At 41.5% G+C, this 21,621-nt stretch overlaps 1 protein-coding gene across 2 annotated transcripts in view; it reads left to right on the forward strand.

Moving 5' to 3' along the window:
- The window catches only part of DENND2B (DENN domain containing 2B), a 153,255-nt gene that overhangs the window by 37,281 nt on the left and 94,353 nt on the right, over window positions 1-21,621 (forward strand). The window lies entirely within an intron of this gene.

The raw sequence follows: 21,621 nt of genomic DNA on the forward strand, positions 1-21,621 counted from the left end.
GGGCCCTCTCTCAAGCGGCTGCTCATGAATAGATGATGCTGGCAGCATTGTTCTTAATAAGGTTTTCAGTCCTAGACTGTGTATTTCATAGCTGTAGCCCAGCCTTTTAGGGAGAAGACAGTGGGGAAAGAAAGCAGAAAATTCATAATTTCAGCAATTTGAAAGGGACTTTTCTTCCCAGCTTTCCTTTTGCTAAATGCTGTATTAAATGCTCAATGCTAGGGCATCATGCATAGCATTTTAAATTAAAATTTTAAAATTTAAGCAGAAAAATACCTAATGGGTGTACAACTGTTGTATCCTAATGAAAAGACTTAAAAACTTAATATAATCCTACTTTGCCAAAACCACATTGTATCAGCAACCATGATGAATATATTAGGTCACCATTGTGCTGTTTAAATTCCCCTTTGGAGATGCTCATTTCTACTTTTATGCTGCTTTGTTCTCTTCAGTGCATTTCAGGCCTGATCCAAAGCTCCATGGAGTCCATGGGAGTTTTCCCGTCAACTTCAAAGGGCTTGGGATCAGCCTCTGCCTGAGAACTTCCCAGCCTCTGTGTCAGTCTTTTGACTGCAGGACCAGGCCACAGGCTCTGCCTTTTCTTTCTTGAACTTTCCCAACAGAAGGTCTTTTGTGTTTCTCCAAACAATGCCAGACGCTGCTGACTGGCCTCAGCGTGGCTGTTAATAACACATGCTGGAGATGATGGTAATGCTGATCTCCACTTTCTCCTCAAACCTTCCTAGAGGGGGAAGAATGGAAATCAGATCCTTCTATCCCACCTCTCTCCCCACAAATGGCTGTTGTTTACTAGTATGTGTGTGTGTGTGTGAAAATTGTTCCTTGATTATAGGGCTGTGCTTCAGAGGGGAGTGCCAGGAAGACTTTAGAGAAAAAAAGCTGTCATTGTTGTGACCTACCCCAGAGCACTCATGCAGGAGGAGCAGGCTGTGTTGGAGCAGAACTGACAGCTGTCATCTGCAAACTGAGGGCTCATCAGCACTGCCTAACACTTTGTGTCCACCTCTTGCCTACCAGCCTTATTCCATAAATAAATACTACTGTTAGCAAATTTCAATAGCCTGGTTTGGAAAAATAAAAATTCATCTCTTTGATGGTTGGGATCAGTTTAATACGAAATCCTTGCACTGTTTTTGACTAGAAATTAAATATCTGTGGAGCTGGTGTGCTAATTTGAACTATCCCCCTCAAGAAGGAACACTGTGATTATTTCCCAATTTTAAGGTTAATTTGAGGCAAAAATGCTATTAGTCCCTGAAATTTCTAAGACAGGCAAATCTAATGATTTTCAGTGTTAGAACTGCTGCTTTTAAGTGCTTACATTTTACAGATCATCCGAGGAATCCTGAGAGGTCTCTGCAAGGTGTTCCAAACTGGGTATTCCAAAGGCAGCAGTGGGATTTTGGTGTGTCTCTGTTTGCTGTGGTGCAGCAGGAGGCCTGGTGAATTATCTCCAAGGGTTTCTGGCTGAGTGGCATTTCCCTTAATGGCCTGTGCTGTAGCATTTGCAAATTACTTTGAAAAGTGATACAAGGCACTGTTCCCTTGGTCCTTTAAGATAATTTCCATATGTTCTAGCATTTTGAATGGTTTCAAATGAAGTTTTCATATGTTATGCCATGTGTACCTTATAAGTAGGAGATAATAATAAAAATTATAATATATTTGTAACTGCAATTGTAACAAGATTGACCCATTGTGTTTTCATCTATTGAAGGAGTGAGCAATTCAGGAAGGCTGCTGGTATAGCTGGTAAGGCAGGTGGAGTCCTTGCAGGGGTCTGTGCAGGTGTAACAGCTCTGTGTTCAACACAGCACCTCTGGACAGGTCCTTAGGTCAGCCTTTGCAGCTTTCTGTAGTTGTCACTTATAAGTGCATTCATGTCTGCATTTCAAAGACAGTTGCTTTGTGTTGTCCTGATATAAATCTCCTCACTGGTCCCAGGTGTTTACCATGTTTCTGCCAGTGGCTGAATGTCCATATTCTGTCTGGATAGTCAGTGGCTCTGAGTTTTCCAGAGATGTTTGGTGGGATTAATTGCTTTCTGTCTCGCTGTACTTAGAAGGAAAGTGAAGGGACACAGTAGAATTTTTTTTGTTCTCTGTTCCTGATTGTCTACAGAGTAATTTTTATATTTTGAGGTAAGTGTTTCAATTGCTTGTTTCATCTTGCATAGATCCTGTCTTCTGTAACTCCTTGTGCACCCTCTATCCATAGGCTGACAGCAGATGTTTGTGTTGTCTATTGAGGTCAATTCCAAGTTAACTGCTAACATGATGCATTTGTCTTTATTACTTAGAAAAACAATGCTTTGCAAATCAGCTGAGGCTACCTAGAAGCCTAGGACTGACTTTGTACAATTCAATATTAGTTTCTGCTCTTAGTCCTTTCTCTAGATTACTACAAAGTCCTTTCTATTTTTCTTCTTAGGGAAAGTCTGTGAGACATTGGAAAAACTCTGTAGTTTTCTTTTTTTTTTTCTGCTGTTTCTGTTCAAGGTTGATTTTCAGAGCACCTGGTGTTGTGGACAGATGTTCCATTAAATTCTTGAACACGAGATCAGTATTCTTCATCTGTAACTTTATACCCATTATAGGTAGAATTAATTGATTGAAAACAATGATGCTGCATGTTTGGTAGAGCTGCTCATGGTGATGCTCAAATCTTTCCTGATTTTCTATAAGTTAATTTCAATTCCAGCAGTATGAACAATGAGTTCTCAGATGTTTCCTCTCACATTCTGTTTTCTTCTTGGTCATGAGTGACTTCCCAAGGTGTAAAATGTGATACACAAAAAGATCTGTTCTGTGCAGCTCACACTGGAGATGGGTATGGCTGCCTTTAATTACAGCAAGAGCCTCGACAGGATGGCACTGTCACTCTGCTCTGCAGTGCAGGCTCTCATTAGTGCTAATCAGTGATCTCTCTTCTGGCTGTGCATCTTTGACCCAGTTACTTTGCTGAACTTAGCACAGTTGCTAGTGTGACACAAAGCAGACTCTTGGCACAGCCCTGATCACAGAGCAGGGCAAGATCTGGCAACTTTCACACAAATCCATTATAATTAAGGCTTCCGGTCTGGGATTTAAACTGTTTCTTTCTCTTAAAAGCCTGAGAGGCTTTAAAGAGTATTTTTTCAGGCTGAAAATGGACTCACTGCTGGTAGAAGCAAGTCCCCAGGTGGTACTTGCTTTAGGAAGACCTGGAAGAAGCAGGTGCTGCTCTTGTTCCTTCATCAGGCTTTGCAAACCTGAGTGCTTTTTGAACAGAGCCTCCCAGTTGTTCCTCAGTTTCTTGTGACAACAGAGTCCCCAAAGCAGTTACAGGAGTGTTGCACAGTTAGCTTTCCTCCAGTGCCAGCTCTTATTCTGAGTTCAAGCCTCATGTAACATTAATCTTCTCTGCCCACTTGGAGGCAAACTGTTGTAGTTAAGGGGCGGTTCAAAGGAGTCCTGTTTCCCAACCCTCTCAGAGGCAGTGCTTCCTCCTGGAACCCTTTTTGCTCATCCTCTTGCAGTTTGATGACAAGAAGATGAATTGGAGGCTAAAACTTCTGCCAATGGCAAGAGCATAGTCTGGCATCCTCTGCGCAGCTGGCATCCAAAGGATACAAGCCATCAAATTATCTATGCTCCTGGGCCAGCTGAGCCTGTTGGTTTATGACCAGAACATCCCTCCTGTCTTTAAAGCTTCCTTGAAAGTTAAAAGGTGTCACTAAACATTTACCACGTTTATGGGGCATGCTGAGGACAGCTGGGCAATTTTGACAGTCCAGAACCTGTTCCCTACAATGCTGCTTCATGCCTTCTGGGTAGAGAGCAAAAAGCAATTTGAGCTGCAGCAGTATAGAAACATTTGCAGCTGCACAACTCACATTCCTGTGTTTCAGTCTCTCACAGGCTCATGCAGACCTTCTATTATTAGTTTTAAAAGAATAGCTGACAGCTGATTAATTTGAATGGCGTATTCCAGAGAGAACTGTTTTATGACTGTCAAGAGTAGCAAGCCAAGAAAATATTGACTGAAGTTAAAAAGAGATTTCTGATGTAGAGCACAATCTTGTTTATCCAAAAGATTTGTAGGGGACAAAGCCATCTTCATACCACCCTGCTGTCAACATGTTCAAGCCCATGCTGGGGGAGGTGAGAAGCTGAACAGCTCAGCCTGTTTTGCATTCATTCCCTTGCTGTTTTCTGGGAGAGTTCCCAGGGGTTTCCTGGCATGCTGTCACAAGGCAGGGGCTGCATTGCAACTCAGCCTTTAAAAACCCACCTAAAAAATAATTTCAAGTGACTCATTCTGGTGTTGTGTTTTGGAGAAGAGTCAAGTTGGTTTCAGAGGGGAAGAGTGAAAATAAAACTATTTTGGACAATGGATATGCTCTGTGTAATCAGCTGATGCTCTGGATTAGAGCTGCTCTCTGTGCATCAGACTGGGTTTCACTGTTGTACTGACCCTGCTGCACTCAGGCTCAGGGCAGCAGATGGGCTTTTGGAAGGGAATGAAGATCTAAGAGCAGACATTGGTTTTCCAGTGGTGTCTGGTCACCCCTTTCATTTCCTGTGGAAAGCACTGCCCTTGTGTGCCACTTGTGAGCAAGGCACTGCTCACAGCATGGACAGCTGAGGCACTGTACTCTGGCCCTGACCTTGGGCTTCAGGGGAGGAGAGCCAGTCCTGTCCTTGGAAATGATCCATTTAGGCCTTCTGCCTCCTTCAGAATCAAGCCTCTGCTATAATGTTGAAATGTCACTTCCTTTCAAGGGTCTGTTCCCCCTGACCTTCCTGTGGGAGACTCCAGTAGGGCAGGAGTCACAAAAGGTCAGAGTGAAGAGAGGCCCTGCACAAAAAGGCAAAATCGTGCCCTAGTAATGAGATTTGTTTCACGTATAGGTTGGATGAAGGCAGAGGTTGAACTAACTGCATTTAGAAACACTGACTTTGTGCCCACATGTTTGGGGCTCTTTTCATGGTGAGAGGCTGCTATCCAAGCTGGTGAGCAGAGAACCCTCAACCAGTTATACACTTTTCTGCTCCAGTCTCAGTGCACAGTAGAATGTGCTGTCAGATTTTACATTCTCTCCTCTCCTATGAACATGTTATCCAGGTTTCTGCTCAAACATAATGAGCTGAGGTCCCTGCTGTGCTTCATTTACTATTGGCTGATGCATATGACAGCAGAAAACAAATGTAGGCATGACTCAGTAAACAAATGTCAGCCTGACTTGGTGCCATGTACTGCAATAGCACAGGATGCCTCCTGGGGTCGATAGCCATCTGCAAGAGCTGGGCATTCCAAAAGCAGCCTGAGGTCATCAGCCTGCAGCACCTTATCAGCAGCTCCCAGTGCAGCTCCTGTACTCGTGATTCTGATAGTGGGTGTGCTACCTGTTCTGAATGTGTGGTGAGATCCTCAGAGGAAGGCAGTGGAGTTATGCTAAAGGTTTTTATGATTTTTCTGGAAAATCTGTGTTCTTGTTCTAGGTAGGGCAGGCTGATTGAAAAGTGGCCATCTACCCAGAGAGTTCAGCAGTCAGGGAGTGGCTGCTCCAGTCAGGCTATGAGATGTCCTGAAATCCTGAAAAAATTCCTCTTTCTCCACCTCAGTATTTCCATGTACAAAACCAGGCTGCATTAGGTGAATTCTCCTGTGTACCAGCCTCTTGCTGAGCAGTATCAGGTGTGTAATGTCATTTTGGCAGCTGCATTTCTGGTGAGATCTTGGCTACAGCAGCAGTGCCCCCGGGCTGACTTGTCTTCCAAGATTTGTTATCACAAGTCCCTCAAGGTCGCAGTGACAGCACAGACTGCAAAGTGAACTGCCACTGGTTCTTGAGAAGGGTGAGTTTTTACTACCTGTATTGGTGCCAAATGATATGCTGGCTTCTGGAAGCATTAAAGTGTTTACTATTAAAAAATGATTTGTCATGAGAAAAGGAGAAACCTGTTGCCTGCAGTGAGGGAACAGTCACCTGCTCCTGAGTCTGAGTGGAAAAGGGAAATGCTGGGAAATAGCTGGAGGAACAGGGCAGGAAAAAAAAGCCAGCTGATATTGTGAAGGAGTTGAGAGAACATTGTTAAAAAATAATTATTCTTCTGGCGTTTCTGTGAGGTGGGCAAAGTCAAAACCCAGGCTTCTGGCTCAGCTTATCATTTCAACACTTATCATTTCAAGATTTGCTTATGATCTGATTTAAAAGCAAACTTTGTAGACGGGGAACCCTGTAAAAAAGTTTTTCACTATCATGGACATTTTGGTGTTCCCAAAACAAGAGTCCAGGACACTTGTGGCAGTGGGGTGATACTGGGAGCTGCTGGGCTGTTTCACTGCTGAACTGGAGCACAGCTCTTGCCTTGGACAGATTGTCCTTGTGAAGTGGCTCATTAAAGATTGTCCCATCAGTTATGTTTCCATGACAGCCTCAGGTCTGACAAATGTGACAAAGTTGTGTTTTATCAGCAAATCCCCTGTGGGCCCTAGTCAGGAAAGCATATGGATAAGGAGAGAAAGTTATTCTTCCTGCTCTTTGTTACTGACCAACTGCTCTTTGTGTGTGAAGCAGCCAGCCATGACTGGCTATATTTCTCTGTAATTTGCAGTACCTCCTGTGTGGGGCTGAGCCAGTGCTGACTCAATACATTTTCCATTTGTTAAGAAGTTTTATTTGTTGTTTTGGGGACCAAGTAAGCTCTAAAGGTCAGATTAAAGTTCTGGAGATCCAAGCACCAGTGGAGGTGCTACAGAGAGGCCTGGGCACCCTTGAATCAAACTGATTTTTTTTGCAGAACAGTTACAGAAATTCAGATAGCTATGTTGGCCAGGGTTGAACCTGGGGGGTGAGTAGTTAGACTTGTTCTCTTGCATTTACTTAAAAAAATAGCAAGAGCATGTCATTTGTATTCAGCTAATATCTCCCTTTGAAATTACTCAGTGAACACTACAAGATGCAGCAGTCTGCAACCACTTGTTCTCTGTAGGTTATCTATTAATATGTTGTATGACAAATCACACTCATGCATAAAACATGGAGAAAACAAAAAGATAAAATCATAGACGTGGAGAACTCTCTTTCTGTCATGCACATATCAATCCTGATTCCTAGAAGGATCTGTAATACTAGTATTTGCCCTTCCTATGCAGGGAAGACAAAAGAAGGGAAATAATAGTTGTATAAATAAGATAATATGACATAACTTATAAAAAGGAGGAGGGCTTTTTGAAGTAGAACAAAATTGTGGGCACACAGTTTGTGGGAAGTGGGAGTGGTGCTGTGCCTGAGCCCCATCCCCAATGGGATACAGCTGTGAAAGGCAGGTGAGCAGTGTTGGAGGTGATGAGCCATGAGTGCTGAGGTGTTACTGACCAATCACCAAGGGGAGCAGAGGGCTCACAGGTGCAGTGCATCAGCAATAAGGGGTATGAAAGGTTGGGCTAAAGAACAAGAAGGGCAGAGGTGAGATGGTGGTGCTCTGTATGGGCAGACACCTGAAGCCCTCTGATATGGTGAGGTGTTACTCTGTGTGAGTTGAAGCTTTCTGGTATTGTATGATTACTCTGTGTATGGTGGCCCTCTTGACTGCAACCTGTGCTGTGACACATAATTGCCCTTTCCTGAACAGAATCAGATCTGCTTAGAAGCATTCAGTCCATCTCTGAGGGGAATTACAGACAGGATGCAGCTTTGCTAATATTGGCAGGTATTGGAGCTTTTTTTTATACTGAATGGTAGAACCTAGGTCTCTCCATCAGATTATGAGTTGAATCCTGGTGCTACACTCAGGATACCAAAGAAAAAGAAAGCAGGATGTCTCTCAGACAAAATTTTGTCACGTACAAATAGCAAATTCTAGTTTCTGAGAGAGTGGTGAGACACTGGAGCGGGTTACCCAGTGAATTTGTGGATGCCCCATCCCTGGAAGTGTTGTGGGCCAGGTTGGATGGGACTTTGAGGAACCTGGGATAGTGGAAGCTGTCCCTATCCGTGGCAGGGGAGTTGGAACTAAACAATCTTTAAAGGTCTCTTCTAATCCGTACAATTTGATAATTCCATAAACTTTTTGACACACCAAGCACAGTCAGTGGGAAGATGAAAGACCAGGGATGCAAATGGGTTTGTTCTCAGAGGATGCTATGCACCTCAGCACAGCTGGGTATCTGGGGAGGGAACACCTTTGTTTTACGTTTTAAACAAACTGAAATCTCTTTTTTGAGAAAGAGGAAAAAAACTTCTTAAGGACAAGGTGTTGCTTAATGAATGGAGTATTTCTATGCAAGATTGAAATTCTGTTGTGTTTTTTGGCATTGAAAGTAGAAAAGGCAACATTTGAGTCAATCAAAAGGAGCTGACAACCATTTCATAAGGCATGACTTCTTATGTAGGCTCTGCTGGCAGCAGTGGTGTGCAGCATTACCAATCATGTTGTATATTCTTTTGCAAAACTACAGCAAAATGAAGCATTAGGTGACTCATAAAGTTTACTGCAAAGTTTTCTTTGTCTCCTGGTAACAGGCAGTCCCAGCAATGTGCCTCTTCCATTGCACCTTTGCAGGGATGGTGTAAGAAATTGTGTGGGTGACATCACAGCAAACTCCAATTGCCACAGTGTTTGAAGAGAAACTACTCAAGTGAGGCCAACATTTGGAGTTTTGTTTGTACAGTGTTCACCATGCTAAGCCTTACTGTGTTTCTGAGGTAGTGGGTGTAATAATGACTGGGTTAGTAAAGTTCAGGCCTGATAATCACCACTGTTAAACTGAGTAGAATATTGCCTTTTTGTAGCTGTGGCTATTCTGAGAACACACATTTTTATTTTCAAGAGCCATTAACTATCTTTTGGTTAAAAGGAAAGATGAATGAGTCAATACACATCAATTTGCTCATCACTTTCTCCCAGTCCTGTTACAAACCTGTGGCTAAAAATGCAACACTTACAAAATCTCTCCATCCTGTATCTCAATGGGAAGTTTGCATTTCTGTTGTTTTTCTACAACTAGCACATTCCTGTTGGCAGTTCAGGTGGGGAAATGGAAAACCAGAATTGTGAAAAAGTGCTTTGTTTCTCATCTGGCTGCACCCTAGCTTGCAGTTTTCCTCCTACCTTGAAAATCTTCTCCCAGAAAAATGAGTCTGAGCCCTAGACAGTATTTCTGTAAAAGCAACTGAGTCATTGCAACTGTCAAGTTAACTGCTTTAGTGACTGAGATGAACAGGTAGCTACGAATTTACTGTAAATCTATATTACACCATTAATTATTGTTTCTTTTCTGTGTAGTTATACAGGGAGAAAGCAGACAGCACTGCACTGAAACAGAGTTTTTTGTGTGGTTTTTTTTGTATTAATGTAGTAGCAGGCAAAATGAAAAATAGTGTGACTCATAAGGAGTAAGGTGGAGAATTAAGAGATTTTTCTCTCTTTTTTTCCCTCTTTTCTCATCATCAAAGCCTTCCAACTGATACACTTTTTGAAGCAGTTCATATTTCACAGCTAAATGTTAAGTTTCCCCCCACTTATACTAGCTAGGTGGATCATCTATTTGCAGTTTCATACCTGAGGCTTTATTAATAATCTTATGCATTCAGGTGAATAAACATGACAAATATCTTTGTGAGGAAGTTAACTTGCAATAAATCTGTGGTGTACACAAAGCAGCAGATCGGGTCTCAGCAAAGTGTGTCTGTGAATAGGTGATTATACAGATTTTTATTCTTCCTCTCTCCCTAGGTAAAAAGGACTATATCCAAAGGGGATGTGCAGGATACTGTATTCACTGAAAGCTGTTATGGGTGGGAAGGAAATTGCCTGCATTTCCAGTTGTGGGAAAGACATGTGGACAAATGCCCTGAAGGGCAAGAGGTGTGTAAGGCTGTCAAGAAATAAGGAAAAGAAAGGCATTAAAACTAATTGAATAATTAGATCTCATTCAAGCAGTGATTCATAGAACTTGGTTTTGGCTGTCTTTGGACAGAGACTTTGGATGAAGCAGTAGCCAAGAGATGATTGAAAATGCACCACAGCTCTCTTGGCATGTTGCCTTCCAAAATAGATGGTGAAACATCTCACTGGGGCTGTTAGCTGCTGTGTTAAAAATGTTTCTTAGTCACAGAGCTACCCAGAGATGAGTTTTAAAAAGCTATTCTACAGCAGCTCTAGTCAAAGCAGGGTTCATTCGAAATTGTCATCCATGGTGTCAAATGACTGCTCAGTGTCGGTCAAAGAGAGGTGGAAGTTTGAAGGGGTCTAGACTGTTTTATTAGGTGACCAGGTGAATAAAATATGTGAATGCAATGCAAAGGACATGTGGTAGTGGCTCTGACTTACCAAATGGAAAGCTTTTTACTGGAATGAAAAAATTTGGTTACTAGTTAAGCAATTAATAAATTTTGCTGTACAAGAATTCCGTACCTGATGGCTATGATAATTTCCTTTGTCTTCATTTAAAGGTTTATGTTAACTGAAGTCTAGTTTTTACTTCTCTGCATACTATGAAAATCTGATTTGTGGTGTGGTATGAGTGTATAATGATCAACCTAGAGATTTCTGTGCAATAGGATCTGTGAGAAAAACTAGTATTTAAAAATGACATGTTAAATCACAGATTGAATTGCTGGATCACATCCTTGGGCTGAAGGACCATGTCACCAATTTCCCTTCCCTTTTTCCAGAAGAGGAAATTGTTCTAGTCCAGAAGTTGATGGGATGGTTTTTGTAATTATTTAAATTACTTTTACCTGGTTGTATACTGGCAGCAGATGCTTCTTTCATCTTGCTCTATGTGGAGAAGTATCAATGAAAATGTATTCAGCTCTGCTGCAATTTTTGGAGTTTTCTCTTTTTGCCAGAGAAATATTTTAAGCCAATGGAAGACTATAGACAACTGCTGCAAAAAGCAGTGACCCTATAGATTGAAATTGGTCATACCAGTGTTGCTGAATCCTAAATTCCTTTTAATTTGAATATAAGAGGTAATCATTACCTAGAGAGCCCTAAGGAGGCTCCTGAAACAGCTCAAATTTTAACAGATGTAAATAAGCCTGTACCTTTGTGGCACATCTTAGCTGTAGAATATGCAATGACTGGGAAGCACTGGTTATTTTTTGGGGGTTTGGAGTTGTCAGAGAGCATTACTGTGATTTTACACAGGAGTAATGGAGCTGGGCTGCTGCACAGACAGTCTAGTGGTAACTTAAAGACAGAGCCAAAGTCTGAGACCCCACTTATGCTGTTACTGAGCTAAAAATTTGAGATACCACTTATGCTGTTACTAAGGAAAGTGCCTTTCTGATGCCTTTCCAGCTCAGACTGTTGAAGCTGTGTGTGCACAGCAGGTTTTCTTTTCTTTTAGCCATGTGGTACATAACTGGACTTGCTTCTTCATGTCTCTGGGCAGTTGGATTCTGCTGTATTTTCCCTTTCTAGATGATCCTGGTTGAAAAATCTGCTAATCTCCATTGGACTTGACAGAAAAAAATGTTAGGGATATGATTTTGAAACTGAAAAGTGCAGCACTGTAATAAATTGTGGCTCTCTGGTTGAACATGAGGATAAAATTCATTCCAGACCCTGTGTTCAAATGGAACAGTTTATGAATGGAAGCACAGCCCCTGGATTGTATTTCAGTGTTAGTCTCTGGTTTGGAATTGTGCTGTTTCCAACACAGACAAGGATATATATTTTATAAGCTTTCATTCTTCCACTCTTCAGATTGTTCGGGGACAAAATCTCTTGTGCTGGAGTTGGCAGTGGATTATATGCCATAGGAAAAATATTTTAGTTTTTTGAAAATAGCTTTGCATTTGACTGAAGGAGAACTGGCTAATACTTAAGAGATCTCACATTGTATTTCTTCTGCTTTACCATAATTTCTTACTAGCCTTGTCTTCTGTTCATCACCTCTGTCCCTGCTCTGATGTCTGTCAGATGGGGACAACTCTGTCAAGTGGCATCACGGCCATGTGTGCTGTCATTTGAACAATCAGTGTTCAATGAAGCTGCAGTAAGTGTCAATTAGTATTGGGTGTGTTCAGATGGGCAAGATGGAATACAAGGACAGTGTAGTTATTAAAGAAACAACCAATTCAAGAAAAAACATGCTCAAGCAGCACCTAATAGGAAACTAGGAGTCTTGGACTGAAGTCTGTGAATGTTCCAGCCCCTGCTGCAGAGAAACAGCAGCTGAGTAATAGATGCTTAAAGATGAAGACCAAGCCAAAACCTCCTGTCAGTTAACATGCTGTGGTTTCACCCACTGCCTAGAATTGTTTAGTTTTAAACCTTTCAGGTGGTTCATGTTACAATGTTGACAGAAACAAAAATGAGATGCAAAAAGAAAATCTTAGGGAAAAAAAGCTTGAGGTGTGATTTTACGTATGTTAACTGGAAACTTAATTTTTTAAAAATGTATTCCTTCTCACTGGGATACTTAAAGATGCAGAGCTCCTATAATTTTGGCTGAGAAATGTTTATTGATGTCTAGCAACTTCTTCATCTCAACTGACAAGAGAGAGTGTTAGTCTTGGTTTTACTGATTAATAAGGAGGTGAAAGACTATTGTTCAAATAGGAAGTTTATTCAGTCTATCAAAACATTAGTTACCTTTTTTTATAATTGGAAAGAATTAAAAGGGGGATTATAACAAGGCTTCTTATTTCAAGTAGAAAATTGTGATAGAGCTACAGCAGCTAGTTTGTAACATCAGATGGACTGAATTGTTCAGGTACCCAAATATGAAGGACACATGAAAACAACTGTTCCAGCAAAAAAAACCTCTAGAGATGTTCAAACCCCACCCGGATGAGATCCTTTGGAACCTGTTCTAGGTGAACCTGCAGCAAGGGTTTTGGACAGGATGATTTTCAGGGGTCCTTTCCAACTCTAGTTATTCTGTGATTCTGTGACTTTTCTAGCATGCTTGGAAATTGCAAATATACTGTATTTTCCAGAAGAGGAAAAATCAGGTCAGTGATTCTGATCATGATAAACCAGCTTGGAGGGAAAGGACTTTTGGAGCCTTGGCATTTAAAAGTAAAAGATAGATTGTGCTGAGCAGCCTGATAACTCTGAATGCTCTATTGTAGACTCAGAGAAGTGGCATGTTTGTTGTTTTTGGACTTCTGCTCAGTAGGAGAACCACAGGGAGAAATTTAGAATCAGTAGAGCCACTGGAGAGTGACTTGATAAGGGTGTTTAGATAAGACTACTGTTGAGAGAACAATATCATGTTGTAAAGCTTATTAATGAACTACTATCTTGAGACTACTTTCATCCACTATCTCCATAAAAATGTTCATTAAAAGGAATCTGCAGTTAGATTTTCTCCCTCTACACAGGTGAGTTGGTGATTTTTCAGACTGAAATAAAGGAAATGGCATGACAGTGTCATCACTCGAAGATGAAGACAGCCCAGGTGGGCTGAAGGCAAGCAAACACAAATTTTAACTAAAACCAATCTTGTCACAAGAGCTGGGGGCTATATGAAGTGAAGAGCAAGCCAAGATTGCTATTGGGGCAGAGCCTTCAAGTCTCTTGTTCAGAAGAAGAAACACCCTTCCCTTCAACTGCTGATTATGATTTTAAATTTTTCCTGTTTTCAGTTTTAGTTCAGCTTCTTTTCATAACCCTTACTGGTAAGAATATGTGTAGGCAACAAAGTGGGAACGGATGTTGCAAGTCTTTTACTGACTCTTTGAAAGCTGTAACACAATGGAGATAAATTAGCAGTACCAGCAGCCTGTGAACTCTTCTCAAGAATGTTCTCTTAAAACAGAGGGTAGCAATCTGGGTCAAATCCATTTGTTAAGTGATGTACTAAATATTTTTTTGTTGTTGTTGCCAAAGTGTTAGTTTAAAGAGTTATTTGTCTGCATGTTTCTATTTTTTGGTTCTTAATGGAAGCATTAATGTGTATTTTTAAAATGCTTTTCTGCCCATAAACCATACCTTGAATACTTTCCAAAAGAACTTTTAATAATAGTTTCTGCTGAAATTAGTTATTGGGGGATCCATGTGCTGTTTGATAGAGGAAGTGTGGGTTTTCTTTGTTGTTTATAGTGCCCAAAGAGAACTTTAATTTTCACCCCCACAACAGCCTCTAACAAACACCAAAATCCAATGTTTTGCCCAGGCTCTCAGAGAGTACTCAAATTGCTTGGCTCATCTGAACAGGGCTGTTGGACCCCTTCAATCAAAGTCAACATTTCTTTTCCCCTTCCCAGTTCCTTACAGAGAAGAGCATTTCTAATTTAGTCTTTGTTTCTCCTTAGATGGTTGAGTTTCCAGGTGACTGGGTAAGTCAGGCAGTAGTAATAATAGAGGCTTTGCAGTATGTGGTGCTAGATAAAATAACAGTCAAAAGTAGATAAAGTTTATGTGAAACAAGTAAAACTCTTGACTAAATTAGAACTGATTAGACACTTTTTACCTTGGTTTACCTTGACCTTATCACTGAATTTTTCAGACAGCTTGCTGTCTTAAGTCTTCTGTATGATCTGTGGACATCAAAGCAATCTTGTCTAACAGCACAATGATTAATGGGGTTTGGCTGAAGCAGGGTAGCTTTGAAGGAAAATATTTAGCTGGCAAATAGCTTTTACTTCTTCCAATAGAAAAAGAAAATTATTTCCTAAAATGTATTTGCTTCTCCTTAACATGGGTAAAGTACCTTGCTAACAGTGTTTTGAAAGACTTCTGTAATACTTTTAATGATATTGTTATGGTGCTTCCTCATGTGGACTTTTGGCTCTGTTTTTTTGTCTATTTTCATTGGGCATTCACTTGTGGAATTACTCTGAAAATGTGCTGTATTTAATGACATACACTGAAAGTCGCCCTCTTTTCTTGTAAGAAACAAGATTCCTTTTGCAACCTGAAAGCCTCTTTGTGTGTGGCAGGAGGGAAATACCTTCTGAGAAACATGAAGCTCAGTAGATGCTTTCTTGAAGGTGCCTGTGCAGCCATCCTCTGGACTGACTGCTGAGTTTAATACTTTTGTCTTGAATGAATTGTTTGCTTAAAGCAGCACTGAAAATTAATGCTCATTCTAGCACTTGTGCAGCACCATGAAATACACAAGATGCAGAAGAAACAACTCTTCCTTCCCCACAGATTGTGTAGGGGAAGGATGGATTGATTAAACTCAGTGCAGTGAAACAAAATGCTGGGTACATCACTGTGCATTGACTCACCTTTAGTCACAGATTTAAATGTGGTACTGTCATGTAAGAGTATGGCCAGAGTGGGATCTGAAAGGACTCACTGTCAGCAGCCTGTTGAGTTTCAAATATGTTATTCATATGATTCTTTCCTCCCTCCAGCTGTTTCCACAAATTGGAAAGGCTTTATTTTAGTTTATAAATGCCATTTCCCCATTGTTCATGCCCACAGATATTTTCCATGCCCAACTATCCATTCTCCCAAGAAAAGAAATCCTGACCCTATAAAAGAAGGCATCTGGAATGATCCTTTGAGGAGAAAGTCTAAAATGGCGCAATATTGGATTTGCCATCTGCAAAGTTTCAACAGCTGGTATTCCTCTGTTGTGTATCTGTGGGTGGGGACATGGGGCACAGAGCAGAAAATGAGTGGGGTGTGGTTGCATTTCCAAAGAGCTCTCATGTTTTGTGTTGTGGCTCCAGCTTTCCCATTAAAACTGGAAGGGCCAAAACTCCCTTCTGTGAGAACTGAATGGAGTAGTTGCTTGATGTTTTGCTACAGCATGAGGCGAATTTATCACATGCACACAGAGACTCCAACCTCATTGGCTTTTTGATGAAAAATCTGGTCAAAGAGTTGAGAGAATGCAATTGTCTGAAAGAGCAGAGATAATACCTTGAAGCTGCCATAAAATTAAACTGCAGTTTTAAAAAAAGCCCTCAAACTTCAAACCATTTTCTCACATGTGTTTTCTTTAGCACCTCACCTAGAATACAGCTACTGTGAAGAATCAGCCACAGTGAATTTCATGTTTTTCACACCTTTATATTCCCTAGGATCAGAAAAAAGCTTCTTAACATGACTTTTGCATCTAAAACATAGGATGAAGAAAACTTGTTACACATGGATGTCCCACCATGTATTCTTCTTTAGGTTAAATAGGAGAATATTTGTCTGGGGAAAATGAGGTAGGAGTTTGGATATTAAGTAATAGGCACACACTAGAAGTGAGAGGCAGTTTTTCCATCAGGAAGCTTCAGGAATTTATGCTTTGTAGCAACCTGTGAATCCTGGTGGATTTATAACACCTACAAATTTCAACACAAATTATCAGTTAGAACATCTCATCCCTAAATGGTCAGATCAGTAGCTAGTCACAAAAGGTATTTGAACTGGATTCATAATCTTATAAATCTTTACCTTTTGGAGTTGTAAAAGGCATTTTTTGTTGTAGCAGGGTGGAATCTGCTGTCAGCTTTTGTCCACTGTGCACAGGTACAATTTTATTTGCCTCTATAATACAAATCACCTTCCTGGGACCACAAAAATGTCCATAGGTATTTATCTACCTTTTGAAACACTAGGACTAAGTTTTGAACGAACTGTGGCCAAGTTCGTGGTACCAACTGGAAACCACAGGGAATCTGGCAATGCAGGCTTCATGCCAGACAAAGCTGTTTGGTATCTCTCTTGAATGTTTTGATTTGTTCATTAATCAAACACAAGTGAAAATACATTCACAGGAAGCTGATACTGCAGAGTTTCTGTGTAATAGTTTTTTTATTTTACCTTAAAAGAATTATTTCTTTTGTGATGATGGAATTTTTAGTAGGAAAGTGTTGTTTATATACCCTGTGTTTACTTTATTCTGCTCAATTTACTTACTGGAGAAGAAGTTTTATTTGTGAAGTTTTATATCAGATTGCGCAGTACATCTATCTGTAACAATGTCTATTTCTAGATGCACACTTTTAAATTCTGTTCCCTGGTAGTGGGAAGATAAGTGTGCATGCACCTGAACTGAAGGAGGAACAGTGACAGGAGTCGGAAACAGAAGAGAAGTCTGAGCTGTAATTTCCTTTCTGGTATACTCTATGAACAGTAGCAAAGGAGTGTCTGAAACTAAAGTGAGAACTGCATAAGCATAAATTCTATGAAAGCAGAATAGAATTGTAGTGTTCCCTTTCACTAAATGAACTGTATGTTATCAGAGAATAAGCTGAGTTGGAAGGGTCCCATGAGGAGCATGGAGTCCAGCTCCTGGCCCTGCGCAGGACACCGCAAAAGTCACACCAGGTGCTTGAGGGCATTGCCCAAATGCTTCTTGAGCTCTGTCAGGCTTGCTGCTGTGACCACTGCCCTGGGGAGCTGTTCCAGTGCCAAAAGATCTCTTGAGTGAAGAACCTTTTCCTAATATCAAGCCTAAACTTCCCCTGACACAACTTCAGGCTGTTCTATGGTTGATCATAGCAAAATCTGCTTTGACATTTTTGTTGTGAGTAGACAGGTCCAATTCTGGAGGTCTGGTTGATGCAGAGTTATTGTCTACAGTAACCACACTTCAAAAGAAACAATAAAAGTATTTTTATTTAGGGAGCAGATCCAAATTGGGCTTCTGCTGCATTCAACTTAAAACCATAGGAATAAGGAAAAGAAAGATGAATTCCAGCTTTAGTGCCAGTGCCACTCTAAAGCTTGCTCAAATATGGACTCCCATGAGACGGGGAAAGTTTGAGTCAAACTCTGCTGTGGGCTCACTCATGTTCCAAGTAAGAGAGCATGTGTGTTCAGATAATAGATTTTATACTCTGACCTTGTTGAGAAGAAGATATTTCCATATGGGTGATATACCAAACTTACCCTACTGTGTGTGGAATGCTTTCTGCTTGGCAAAAGGCCAAAACATTGCCTGCAAGGGAGAAGGGGCTGAAATTTTATCTGATCAGAGTGTTAATCTGTGTCCCTTAGGCTTATCTTGTGGCTGTTTTTGTGCTGCAAGGGCAATGCTGCATATGCCTTTTCAATGAGATCATTGCAAAATCAAATTGCTATTAAATTATATTTTGCTCACAGTTTTGAACTGAGCTAAAGTAGGAGCACCAGTGTTAAAACTTTGAGCAGGAATGCTGGTGCTGGAGCAACATTTCAAATGCTGTCTGGATAAAATTAATGATTTCAGACAAATATTTCAAGTTAAGGTTACATGTTTCAATATTGTTAAACATAAGTGGTAGCACATTATGGCTCTGCAGCCAACCTGCAAACAAGAAATGGGACCCTATTCCTGCACACACTGGCTACTTGTTATTCCTGGACACATCCAGCTGACTGCAAGGGTGTGGGATCACATTTTCTACCTGACACGTTTCTGAGGCTGTGCTCTCCCGTGCCCTCTCTGGCATTACAGATGTTCAGACTTGGATTGCAAGCAGAGAAGTGGGATTTGGGAAGCTTGGGAGCATTCTTCACAGGCCTGTGTGATGAGGGCAGTGCTTGTCTGACAGCCCCTGTGGGTCTCTCTCTCTCTCCAATCTGAGAATAAAGCAGCTCAGGCTGTAATGCTCCTCTGTGTCAGGTTTACTCCTGCTCTGTGGGCTGTGAAGAAAGATTGTTCCCTGAGCAGAACTCTCCAGCACAGTGGGTCTATTCAAGCCTGCATCTGGGAAGATAGTTAGTGCCTTCATTTGTGAAATTCCTATCATAGAAGTGTGAGTTCTTTGCAACAGCGGCTGGTCTCTTGAGAAGGCTCCAACATGTCATGTACACAGCTGCATGTAAATCATTTTCATAAAAGGAAAGAAAAGAAGCTCTTTCAAATCATCAAATACCATCTCCCAGCATGTGAAGGTTTAAAAGATATGTGATACATTCACAGTTTATTTGTGGATTTGTTTCTGTTTGCTTCCTCCTAAACCCCTGTGGTTCCCTCCTGCCACTCTGGATGTAGAGTGTATGGGAACAGAGCTAGAGTTTCTGTGGCTGCTGCTGGGTTTTCTATCTCTGCTGGGAAGGGCTGCTGCTGCAGAAATCCTCAACAGAAACTCCACTGGCAGGAGCCACTGTCCAGAGTGGTTTGGTGGCTGCAATCAGCTCCAGTGGATGGATGGGGAGGTGTTTCCCTGCCTCCTCCTTCAAGGAATGTTAAAGCAGGTTTAAGTGTTTCCAGTTGTTTCTCTGGCTAGTGGTTGGAGGCCTGATGAAAGGTGATTTATAACACTTTTGCTTGTGGTAGTTTGTTGAAACTTTCGTTTCATGCCGATGGCAAAGGTCAGTGCTGTGGGAGCTGAACCCTTTCCTTGGGAAAAGCGCCTCTGCTGATGGCTGTGGATACCTGTGCCTGAGCCATAGGTGGGAAGGAGCTCTCTTCAACTCACAATCAGCTTGTGATAGTAAGGGAAGAAAGCTTATTTATATGGTTGCTATAAAGCCAGGGGATATCACTGAGGACCATGATATCATGTAATTTTCAATGCATCCAGTTTTTCATCATTTTATCTTATAAAAATGTCCTTTCTGGGAAGAAACAGTTCCTTCTCTCTTGGATCTTACTGTCATTTTTTTACTTTTGTGAAGGGCAACTCTTGAAATTCCTTATGTTTCTTCTACTGGCTTTTCAGTGTAGATGCACACTTTCCTTTTTTTTCTTTTTGGTTTTAGTGTGGAAGAGTGAAATTCCAGCAAGGCTGACTTAGTGAAAACTGAATTAGTGTTGATGGCTGGAGAGAAATGTAACTTGATCTTCTGTCTCCAGTGCTTGAATCAGGAACTGAAATAATTGTTCTAAGACTCTGGTCAAGTTGCCAGAAAATGGAGCAGTGCTTCTGCCAGATGGTCACCGCAGAAGTGCCAGACATTCCTCCCCTCTCTGAGCTTGCAAGTGTGTGTGTTTGAGGAGGAAAATACACCCAGGCAGCAGGGAACTGAAGTGCTTTTCTCCCTGAGATGCCTGCTGAGTTTGCAGGGCCGTGCTGTGGGCAGCACCCACAGGGATATCAGGGTGTGATGGCTGGTGAAGGGATGCAGGCACAAAGGCTTGGGCACAGGAGATGTCTCTGTTGAGCAGTGACATTAGTCACCCTGTCACAGGGCTTGACAGGCAATACGAGGTAAATCCACCAGAAATGGGGCTGCAGGGCCTGTCCTACAGCAAGAGAAGCTAGTTCAGTGCCTGAAGGAATTGTGGCTCACTGGAAGAGATGGTGTTGCCTGTCAACTGCTGAGCCCAGCTGTACTGGTTAATGATTGGTGCCTTTAACTGAAACCATGGTGCACTACTACAGCCCTGTCTTGTAGGAGCTGCTGGTGCCATAAATCTTGTTTTTTCTGTATTAGAAAGCTGTGTTCTTTGGAGATATTGAAGTGTCTTGGACTTTTTTCCTCCATGCCCCATTTTTGTTGCTATAGCTACTATAATTTTCATTAACAAAGAGAATAAGTAGTTTGCTGTGCATAGTTTGTTACTGTCATTCTGCTATATTGACATTCTGCAAATATTCTCTCAGTGATTTCTTTTTCCTCCAGTCTCCCTTAGAACCAATTTTGTAAAGAAACTGCAGGAACCTGGGAGTTGCAACTCTCCTGCAATCACTGCAGGGCTGTTTGTGAGGGCGGGGTGAGGCTTCTACCCATGAATCAGGGATTCAAAAACGTGAATTTAGATTTGAGTTTGTGTATTGAATGAGCAACTATGCATACCCCAAGCACTTCTCACTCTTATGGACTTGCACCTGCTTTGCAGGACTGCAGCAATTTCTGTCTCTTTTAGTGAAGTCTCATGTCAGTATTGCAGATTCATCTTTCTTGAAGTATCTTCAGAAAAATGCCAAGTTTATTCCATGAGGAAGATTTTAGCCATGGAATGAAAATATCCTGGAGCATGAGTAAAGTTGGGCTGCTTTCTCTGGGGGACACTGAGTGTGTTCCCAGTGTGGAGGGGAAGAAGGAGGTGTATTTCTCTTCCCACCTGGGGTTTCTTATTGCCCTTTCATATTTCTAAAAAATCCGTTCACTTTCTTGTTTCCCATTTATGTTTTTCTCATAGTATGTTAGCTATCCTTCACCTCACCTTTGCTCTACCAGTCTTCAACTCTTCTGATGTTTGTCTGGACCTCCCTCTCTGCTGCTTCTTTTGCATACATCCTCTGTTTCAGCAGCTAGGAGGGAGGTTGGAATTCACTCATTTTTCTGGCTCCATGTTTCTCTCTGATAATTCTTTACTTAGTTGTCTGAGGTGGGAACTTAGGCAGGGCATGGAGACACCTTTCAGTCAGGCTGCTCACACCTCATTGCAGTTTATCATCCTAGGAGCACAGGGGACTTGGGTTTGCTTCTTTTGGCTTGGGACATATAGAGTGTGAAGGAGGGGGAGGTGGTAGCCAAGGTGTTCATAGACATGAAGGGAACCTGAATCAGAAAGCCACTGTACATGAGAGAGCTGCTCATTGCCTCAAATCAGGCCAGTTTTAAGCCTCCATCTCTGGTACAGCAGTGATATTTGGAGATTTGGATAGATTCCTGAGGTAGCAGAAAAAATAGGAGTACCTTTGAGAAAATGGGCCATTGAGCCAGATACCAGAATGTGGGTGGTGGGCTTTAATCTCTGGCACTGAATTTGCACATCTTACCTCTAAACAGGTTTCCTAGGACTGGCTGAAATCCATGTCAGAGC

Source organism: Melozone crissalis, unplaced genomic scaffold (assembly GCF_028551555.1).
Source record: "Melozone crissalis strain CALT ecotype California unplaced genomic scaffold, PUWL_Pcris_2 ptg000018l_1, whole genome shotgun sequence".
NCBI classification, from domain to species: Eukaryota; Metazoa; Chordata; class Aves; order Passeriformes; family Passerellidae; genus Melozone; species Melozone crissalis.